We start from the raw sequence: 10,134 nt of genomic DNA on the forward strand, positions 1-10,134 counted from the left end.
TGCAGGCTGAGCTGCCCACAGAAGAGTGCTGGGAGGCAATCAGCTGGGTCTGGGCCTGAGCCCAGGCACCTCGGAGCCCACTGTGCAGGTAAGAAGATGGTGTGAATGGGGGGCTGGCTGGCTAGTTCACAGTCAGTTCCAGTCTGCAGGACCCAGGTCCAGGGCAGAACCTGGACCCCTACCCGTGGTCGGTGCTCCTGGCTGAGGGCTTGGTGGCCCCTGTGGGAGCCCTAGTGTGTGTCACCTGGTGATGTGAAGCTGAGAGACCTGGTAACTGGAAAGCCCAGTACACTCTGCTCCTCATCAAAGCAAACCTCCTGACCTTGGTGGCGGCACTGGAGAGGTCAGCAGAGCACAGAGTTCATGGCCTGCCAGCCCTGCGAAGGGAGCATGGCACCCTCTGTGAGCCCGGTGCTCCCATCTAAGCACAGGGCCCCGGCAGCCCCGTGGGGTGGAACCACAGCTGTCTGCCGGGCTAGCATCCTGGCCCTAGTGTGGGAGCCGCACTGCCCGGTCCGCTCTGGCTGCCGCACTGTGGTCCTGAGCACAATTTTGCCCGGTTGCTCCTCATCCCAGCCTTGGTTTTCCAGGTCCTGTGGAGTGCATTCAATTCCCAGACACATAGTAGGTGAAATAGAGCCTAGATATCCCAAGCTTCTGTGTGGCTATTCCTGCCCCCATCACCCTAAAGGGGCAGGATGTCAACCCCTGGGCCCCTCTCCAGTGGGTGCTGGTTGCTGAGTGCCACCAGTGAATCCTCCCCACAGCCACATGGGAAGTGCATCCCCCATCGGACAGCTGGGGAGCTGAGACTGAGGCTCATGGAGCCATAAAGGGATCGGTGCTTGTCCCTATGCCAGCACTCTTCCCCCAGAAGAGCTCCCAAACCAGGAGGAGTTCTTCCTGCAGGGCCACCTCAGCTCAGACGACAAGCCATGTGGCACTGGCCATCAGTCTGAGGTCAGGGCTAGTGTGGATCGAGCTCTCAGGGCTGCCCATGCTTGCAGAGGGTCCTGGAGAGGACATTTGCCTGCTGACTGCTCCTGGGTTCTTAAAATGATACAGCACCCAGGGCTGGCCCACCGTGGTTGCAAACTGTGTGCTCACCTCCCTGTAGGCTCAAACCCCCACGGCAGCTGGGAGCAGGCATTCTGGGGCAAAAGTGCACGTGGAAGGCAACGGGGAGCCAGTGCTGCTTGCAGCGTGGAGGCTTCTGGCACCAAGACCCTCTCCAGCTGCCAAGCCCGGATGTTCTTGGCTGTTCTGGGCTGGGGCCTGGGCCTGCCACCTGCCACAGGTCTTTGTATGAAAGCCAGACGCTGTGGGCCGTGGGACGGGCATCCTTTGCCCCTGTAGTCAGCACCTTGGCCAGCACTCTCCTCACTGGAAGCCTATTGGCTGACTGCCAGGTGTTGGCTGGGGTAGGCAGGTGTGGGCCTGCCCTGAGGGGCTTCATGGCAGGCAGAGGGGGAGCTGAACAGGGCTGGGTGACTGGTCAGTCTGCCGCCAGCAGGACACAGCTCATTGTTCAGGCTGGAGATGTGGGGACAGTTTGGTGAGGCACATTCATCAGGGCGTGGGCAGGTGCAGGACAGCATGAGGGACAGTGTGCTTGCTGGGTGGGTAGCTATAGAGCCATCACCACCCCGGGCCTACAGTGTGAGGGAGGGACGGCATATGACAGTGGCTGAGGAGCCGGTGGGGATGGCTCCACAGAGGCTGCAGCCTCGGGCAAGGGGCATGGCCAGCCCTAGGGATCCACCCTGCAGGAGGAGCCAGAAATCCCGTGGGAAGAGCCTAGTGGAGCTCTGTCCCCGTAATGCCAGATACACCTGTCAGTTCCTGGAAGGCCCAGCATGGGGGCAGGCATGGCAGGCCACTTGGGCTGCAATGATCTGTGTCCCCCAGGCTTTCTGGACACAGGTCTCTGAGGACCAGGAGTGGGCATGGGCTGGAGACTGCGGGCAGCTCTGCTCTCTGGCTGATAAGGCCTGCCACCCCTTGCCTGGCCTGGGATTCTGACTGAATTGCCCCCTCAGACTCATTACACCTGGGACACAGCCTCTGAGAAGCTTGCCCAGGCTGTCACACCCCTCTAATGAGGTCTGGCGCTGCCTCACTCCCACCCTCTGGTCCTGGGGACCAGCCTCCATGACAGCATGTCAGGCATTCAAGGCCCACCCCCAGCTGCATGAGCACACCCAGTCTCCTGGTCTCTCTGAGCTCAGGGCAGCATCTGGATGAGGCAGACACTAATACCTCCTGGGAGAGGTCAGCTGCTCACTGTCCCTTTTTGGTCCACCTCCCCTGTCCCCTGAGAGGACCATGCAGGGCCCTAAAGGGACAGCTTGAGGTTTTCAGTCAAACTCATGGAATCCAGCTAGGGCAAAGGGATCCTTCTCTGTGGCTAGTTCTGAGGGACACAGTTTGACTTCCTTAGAAGGTCACTGCTTCCATGGGCTCCAGGTGCCTTGTTTCCATCCCCGGGAGACAGGACTGTGGTGGCTTTGCTCCAGCAGCCTGGTGGGGTGCCTGTGGCCATCCGGTTTCCCAGCGGCCTCCCAGGGAGGCGTGGGGAGGTGAGAGACAGGGTGTATGCCCACTTTCTGAACCATCCCCAGGCCAGTGCAAGGAGAGACCCAGAAGGAAGCTCGAAGGTCATACAGCAAACCTGTGCAGGCTGCCCAGGTGCTGCTCCAATGTAATCCTCCCCAGCACTCTGAGTGGGCAGATGGGAATGCGGTCCCAGTGCCAGGGAGCTGGGGGTGCACCAGCTGCCATCTGCTCTCACCACGGAGGGTGGCTGCCTGCCTGAGGCCTGAGAGGACTCGGTGCCAGGCTTGCTAGGTGCATTGTGCCATTCTGTCCGGTGGTGCAGACACCACACCACTACCCATTTTACAGACAAGAAAATTGAGGTCAAGGTGCTCAGATAGACCTACTTCCTGGCAGCCCCTCCCAGAACTTTATTTGCTTACACCCACTGCTTCCTGCAGAAGGCCCACCCCACCCCACCCTCCCCCCAACTTTGGGGCTGCAGGGGATGTCTTGGCCTTCTGTCCTCAGCCTTGCACCCCCAGGGTCCTCCTGCCCAACTTCAGTGCCATAAAGATGATCTGCTTCCTCATTTCTTAGCCATCAAAGCCAAGCACAGCAGCAACCCAGGGTCAGGGCAGGAAGGGGCTGGCAGCCCGACCCCTGGCAGCGTTCCCAAGAATCCCACTGGGCCTGTCTATCTCCATGTGCCTCCAACCTCCACACCAAGCAGAGGCCTCCTCCAAAAGGATGGCATCCTAGATTGTGCTGTGTTGGGCGAGCTCCTGGCTTGGCCACGTGTCTCTCCTGCCTCTGAGGCACTGCTGGGGATTGTTGATGGGGCATGTGCATTGCACAGTGATGGCCCTCACCATGCCCACCCTCTGGGCCTGGAGCCCCCATGGGCGGTCTCCAGGATGAGGAGACTCAGGCTGGGAGGACATGCAGTGCCAGCAGCTGTCTCTTAAATTTTTTTTTAAATTCTCACCTGAGGATATATTTATTGATTTGAGAGACAGAGAGAAACATTGTTTGGTTGCCTCCCATATGTGCCCCAAGCAGGGATTGAACCCACAACCTAGGTATGCATCCTGACCCAGGATCAAACACCCAACCTTTAGATGTGCAGGATGACACTCCAACCAAGTGAGCCACTTGACCAGGTCAAGGCCCTGGCTCTTAAGGCTGCACCTGACCCTTCTTCTTGCTTCCAGAAGGAGGGGTGAGTGTCCAGGTCTCCCTGGTGGTCACCAGCAGATGGGCTCAAGGTCTTCTCCCAAAGGGTGCAAGCAGGCTGGTAGCCTCTGTCTGGGCACCAGCCTAGGCCAAGGATAAGTAAGAGGTTTCTGGTCCCTGAGGGCCCCAAGTCTTGTGCAGGGGCAGAGTTCAGGAAAGCGGGGTCCCCAGGCTGCGTCCAAGGCATCAGCACTTGATTCATTCCCCTCCCCCATCCCTGCAAGAAATGCAGTCCTTCCAGAGCCACCCACCTGACAATGATGGCTAAATTGGGAGCCACCGTTCATACCAGGGGCCCAGCAGACAGTTAAAGCTGGGCACCCGCAAGCGCCCAGTGGAGCAGCGAATGCAGGCCTAGGCATGGCCACAGCTGCCAGCTGGAGGAAACAGGAGTGGAGGGTGGGGCACGAACTGCATACCTCTCCTGGAACCGCAGCAAGGGGGCTCTTGCTGCGCTAATTCAGATTCTGTGCCCAGCCTCACTTTCCCCAGGGCTCCCCAGCCCCTGAGCCCCTTGCTGAGCTGCCATGACCTACAGGGCATGCAGATTTGCTCATTTTGCTGAGAGAGAGGCCAAGGGCTCATCCCACTGAGGGCGGAGCAGGGCTGTGGGGCTCAGAGACCCCACCCACAGAGCACCGTGGAGGAGCCCCTCCTTGCCTTTGTGCCCTCCATGCTTTCATCTGCGCTCTTGTTTGGTCATTTAGTTACTCGCCAACATGCCGGGAGACTGGTTCCAGGTGCCCTCGTACCTCTCTGCTAGACTCCACTTCCCTCCCCTCCGAGGGGTGCAGGTGGGGAAAGTGAGCCCCAGGTAGGATGGCCTTGTCTGGAGTCACTCAGCTAATGAGCCCAAAACAAAGGGTGTGTCTGTGCCACACAGTCACCCAGAAGTCCACAGGGACCCATGTACCAGTGGGGCAGACAATTAGAGCCCGCCTGGCATGCTCTTGCTGTCCCAGATTCTTCTGTATGGGCTCAGCTCAAGCCCTCCGTGTTCTGCTCCCCAGCAAGTGGCTCTGCACCCTGAGAGCCACAGGACAGAGATGGATGCAGGGTGGGGGCTGGCAGAGCCTTCATGACATGCTGAGCTTCTCCTGGACTGAGCCTTGCCCAGGGTCGGGCAAGGAGCAGGGCAGGTCCAGACCTGGCCTTGAGGTGAGACAGGAGATTCTTTGGCTGGTCCCAGAGATTGGGGCCCTGGGCTGGGACTCAATGGGTACAGGGCCTGAGTTTCCTCACCTGTCCAGTGGGCCCTTTTGCCAGCCTCTTGCATGCAGGTTGAAGGGCACATTTGTCATTCCTGGTGTGAGGAGGGGGCTTGGGGGCCTCTGAGACTGGGGTATTTTTAGCCAGGATTCCTGCTGACAGCCCAGGCTGGCTGAGTTTTGTTGCCAGCCTCTGAGGCACTTCTCCCAGCCTGTCAGGAGTCTGGGGTCTGCCCACCCCATGGCTGGGTGCCCTTACTCAACCAGCCCAGCCCACAGCTGCCCTTCAGCCAAGTGGCTGGTTTCTCCTAGGTGAGGCCCAACTAGGCTGGCTGAGCTTGGGTTCTGGGGGTGGAGGAGAAGAAGCGAGGGAAGACCTGGGCACAGAGCCATGGCTGCCTGTGTCACAGATTCCGGGCTCTCAGCTGCCGCTCTTGACTGGCCGGCCCGAGGATCAGGTTTCTGGGAGGCTTTGATCGATGCCCAGGCTCCAGGCTCCGGGCTGAGCATGCACAAGTTCAGCTTGAAGGCTGACTGGCTTTTGCCTCCCACCTGCCTACAAACCTCCTCTGGAATGAGTGGTCAGCAACCGGACCACAGCGGCTCCTCCTGGGCCCATCTCTTCTCCTGAACTCTTGTGCTCAGTGCTGCCCACCTACTCTGACCACTGGTCCTCCCCGGCCCACTCTACAACACCAGGCGGGCTCCACCCAGGTGCGTGTGAGCAGAAAGGCCCACTAGGGCTCTCAGAACCTCTCAGCTTGGCAGCAACCATCTTCCTTCCCCTAGGCAAGTGATGCCGCCTGGGGCAGAACCACAGCGCAGCACCCTGGACAGCGCAGCACCCTGGACAGCGCCACGCCTGCGCATTCCACCCTCAGGGCGTGGCCAGGCTGGAGGGTGAGACCCAGGCACCCACCAATGAGGAGAGCCCTGCCCTGGAACCCAGGTGCGTGTTCTGAAGTTCTAACTGTTTCCTCTCCAGATAAACTAAGAAACCTAGCTTTAGTAATTCTGAAGCTCACATGAAAGACTGACTAAGCAAGCAAAGAAACCAAGGAAAAAATTTAAACTAAGGGTACTACGGGAAATTGGCAGTGTGGGATCCTAAAATCTACTCTAAAACGGCAATGATTAACCCAGCCCATGGATAGTCAGAGGATGGAAGAGAAAGTCCAGAAAGAGACTCCGGTGCAAATGTGGGAAGGGGGCAGTGTAATCCAGCGGGCAGAAATGGAATTACTCACTAAATAATTTAAAATGTGCAATAAATACCTGGCTGTTGTAGCTCAGTGGATTGAGCACGGGCTGCGAACCAAAGTGTTGCTGGTTCAATTCCCAGTCAGGGCACATGCCTGGGTTGTGGGCCAGGTCCCCAGTGGGGGCCATGTGAGAGGCAACCACACATTGATGTTTCTCTGCCTCTCTTTCTCCTTCTCTTCCCCTCTGTCTAAAAATAAATAAATAAAATTAAAAAATAAAAAATAAAATGTACAATAAATATAGTCTTAGGACTACTAAGCAGACATTTAGGGAAAACTTCTGGACCGCTGCCTGACTCCTCTGCACTGAAATAAGTACCAAATGAACCAAAGCTTTAAAGAGTTTTAAAAAAAATCAATAACCTTGAATTTTTCTAAGAATTATACCAAACCCAGAAGCCATTAAATAAAAGATGGATACATGCAAACTCATAAAAATAAAAGGCAGCTGCATGGGAGGTGAGCCCAATAAAAAGCTGACAAACCGTGGGAATATCAGCAGTTCCTCTTGCATAGGGCTGTTTCTCGTTACAGAGATGAATTGTTACAAATTAGCAAGAAAAAGACCAAGAACCCAGGAGAAAGATGAGCCAAGACATAAAACGAACCCATCAAAACAGGCTCACCTCAGTCAACACGAGGAGGATGGACGTTTAAATTACAGCAGAGGCAGCATGCCACCCCTGGTGGGATGGCGGGGTTTATGAACAGGGAGGGTTCACGCTGCCGACAGCGGCGGGTGCCGCAGGAACTGCTGGGGGTGGGAGAGGGGCACCGACAGGCGTGGCTGGGGGCTGGGGGTACCTGCAGGTATGGGGGGGGATGTCAGGTGGCTGGAGATGGGTGGGAGGGAGACACTTCCTTGGGCCCCTTTATTCCACATCACAGTCTCGGAGAGCCAGTCTAAACCAAAATTAAATAAATAAATAAATAAAGCATTCTTCTAAAATAAAACAAATGCCACCGTTCTCTCCTGGCTGACGCCCCCCGCCCCCCCGCATGAGGCAGCGGGCAGAGGTGCTCCTGGCTGCCCACCTGCGAGTGGCTGCCAACAAGAGCCCGTGAGCACCTGCCCATGAGCATCTTCATTGGCACTGCGCTGGCAGGGACCCGGGTTAATGACTCTCTTGCCCTGCTTCTCGGGAGCAGAGCCAAATCCAACAGGGGTGCCTGGTGGCTCTGCTTGGCCCGCAGCCCTCACTGCAGGCCCTGACCCAGAGCCCCGCCCTCCTCATCAGATCCGGTCTCCCGCCCACCTCGCTTTTCACACCCCAGCTGTCCCGATGCGTCACAGGTGGCCAGTAAGTCCTGGACCTCCCACGGACTGGCCCCGCGTGCCTGGGATGCCTCCTCCTCTCCCAACCTCAATTTCTCTGATGGCAAAATGGGGTGACATCTACTTTGCAGGAGGGAGAATTAGCAGAAATGGGGAGAGCAGGAAGGATGGGGCATGGAGGGAGCAACATCCCAGGGGGTCCCAGAGCAGGTCAGAGGTCCTTGTATTTGCAGGGATTGCCTGGGGACATCATCTGGGAGACTATGCAGAGACACCAATGGGATGAAAAAGAGGGGGTGACCCAGGAAGGCTGCCTGCCGGAAGAAGCCTGATGGCTCATCCCTGAGTCCAGGCAGGAGTGGTCAAGCCCGGCTAGGAGCACTGTGCAGGAGCCCGCCTGCCTGCCTCTGCCTGCCCTCCCCTCACCTCCCCACCCTGAGCAGAGCCTGACAGACCTGAGCTGGCGGCAGCCCCTCATGCTGAGCGTCTGGGAGTGCAGCGAGACAGGCGCCGTTGTCACCACAGCAGAGCCCTTGGGTCTCCCCTGACCCAGAACCTACCAGCTTGTCTCGTCCTGGCAGAGCTTTCTGGGGAAAAGGTCACCTTTCAGCAGAGGCTGAGCTGGAGGTGGGAGGGTGAGGGGCCGGGGAGAGGAGGAGAGGGGTGTATCAGGGACTGAGAGATGACAGGCGTGAGAACTGGGAGAGGCACCTCCAAAACCTACTCTGCCTCACAGGTCAGGGAGCGCTTCCTGTGTGCCCCTGGGGAGCAGGTTGTGCCAGCTGGCCCTGTCCCACCCAGGCCCTGGGACAGAGGGGTCCTGCCTGGCAGGCCCAGGCTGCTAGAGCGGGGAGCCCAGCTCTGAGAGCACTGGGCCACAGTCGAAAGTGGGAGAAGGGCTCTGCTGCCCAGTGGTAGGGTGCTGAGCACTGAGTGAGTGTGGCAGCTGTCTGTGCCCATGTCACAGATGCAGAAACTGAGGCCCAGGAGCGTCCCCATGGTACACAGGGAGTGGGAAGGGTGACACTTTTTCCACTCTGTCCAGGCCTGACTCTGGGGAAGCCTTCTCTTGCCTCCCCCCAACACCCCCAGTGCCTGGGGAGGTCGGGAACAGGGAGGGTGGTGGGGTGGGGGAGGCCACGGCTGGAGGCCCTGCTACCACACCATGTCCCTTTGTTTGGGGGAATTTCTTTTTTTTTTAAGTCTTTCTTTATTTTTATTTTTAGAGAGAGGGGAAGAAAAGGAGAAAGAGGAGGAGAGAACTATCAATGTGTGGTTGCTTCTTGTGCGCCCCATACTGGGACCTGGCCTGCAACCCAGGCACGTGCCCTGACTGGGAATTGAACTGGCGACCCTCTGGTTCACTGCCCGTGCGCAATCCACTGAGCCAGGCCAGCCAGGGCTGCTGGGGGATTTCAGTGACTAAAAGCCAAGCAGATCCTCCAACACAAAGAGAACATCAGGTAAAAACTAGGGAAATAGGTACGAAAACACACTCTCGTTGGTGTTGATGTTCCAATATTGGTCCATCAGTTATACAAACCCATGTAAGATGCTAACAGTGGGGGGAAGCCGGGTGTGTGGAGGATGGCAACTCCCTGTACTATCATCTCAAATTTTCTGTAAATATAAAACTGTTCTAAAATTAAAAGTTTATTTTTGAAAAAGATGGATTTGTTAGCAAAAAGCTGTGCTGTAGGGAACCGAGCGGGAGGACCACCCTCCCTCCAGCAGCCGCAGCTCAGGCGATCTGTGCGATCCTCCGTGCGATCCTCCGTGCGATCCTCCATGCGATCCGTGTGCAGCTGTTTTCCTTTCAGTCTGCCCCAGCCCCGAGCCCCCTTTCTCTCTAACCCTCTAACCCCCTCTGCCCTCCTCTCACCCATGCTCCGCCCTGCCCGCAGGGCCTCTCAATCTCTCTTCCCGGCAGCAGGAGGCCCGATGGGCGTCATCCTTCCATTCCGCACCACAGGGTGCGGCAGTGGGCCCCCAGTTAGTCCGGCTCTTACTCTTCAGGGGGCATCTCTGCCCATCCGACCTGCCCAGCCCCCTTTCCCATGGGCTGAGGTCACCCCACTCCCACGGCAGATGGAGGGGGAGCTCCCTCGGAGCTCCCGAGAGGTGGGAGCCGTGGGTTCACACACTGCGGCCCTCTCCTTTGAGGCTGTGGCTGAGTCTCCCTTCTGTTTCTTCTGCAGAAAACAGAGTGGTGGGGGATGCCCAGGCCTGAGGGGCAGGCAGGCTGGGTTCAAATCCTCATGCTGTAGCCCTAACCTTTCCTGGCTGGTGGACCTCACGCTCCTGGTGGAGGGCCCCCTTGACAGAACAGGCACCATTTAGCTACCTCAACGCATGGGAGGGGTGGCCCCAGAGGACAGTGGCCAGCCAACTGTGCCCACCCAGGGAGGGGCCGGGAGGGGCTTTGCTCATTGTAGGGTTTCCTCAACGGGGCCGGGAGTCCTGATGTCTTCAAACTCATCAGGAGCAATGGGGAATAAAAGGTGGGGGTGGAGGTGGGGTGGGGGTTGGGTTTAGCTCTGTCAATGACATGCTGTGTACCAGGCTCTAGGACTGACTATGGCAGAAACTCCCACCGTCAATCCCAGCCTCTCCCCTT

Source organism: Phyllostomus discolor, chromosome 13, assembly GCF_004126475.2.
Source record: "Phyllostomus discolor isolate MPI-MPIP mPhyDis1 chromosome 13, mPhyDis1.pri.v3, whole genome shotgun sequence".
NCBI lineage: Eukaryota > Metazoa > Chordata > Mammalia > Chiroptera > Phyllostomidae > Phyllostomus > Phyllostomus discolor.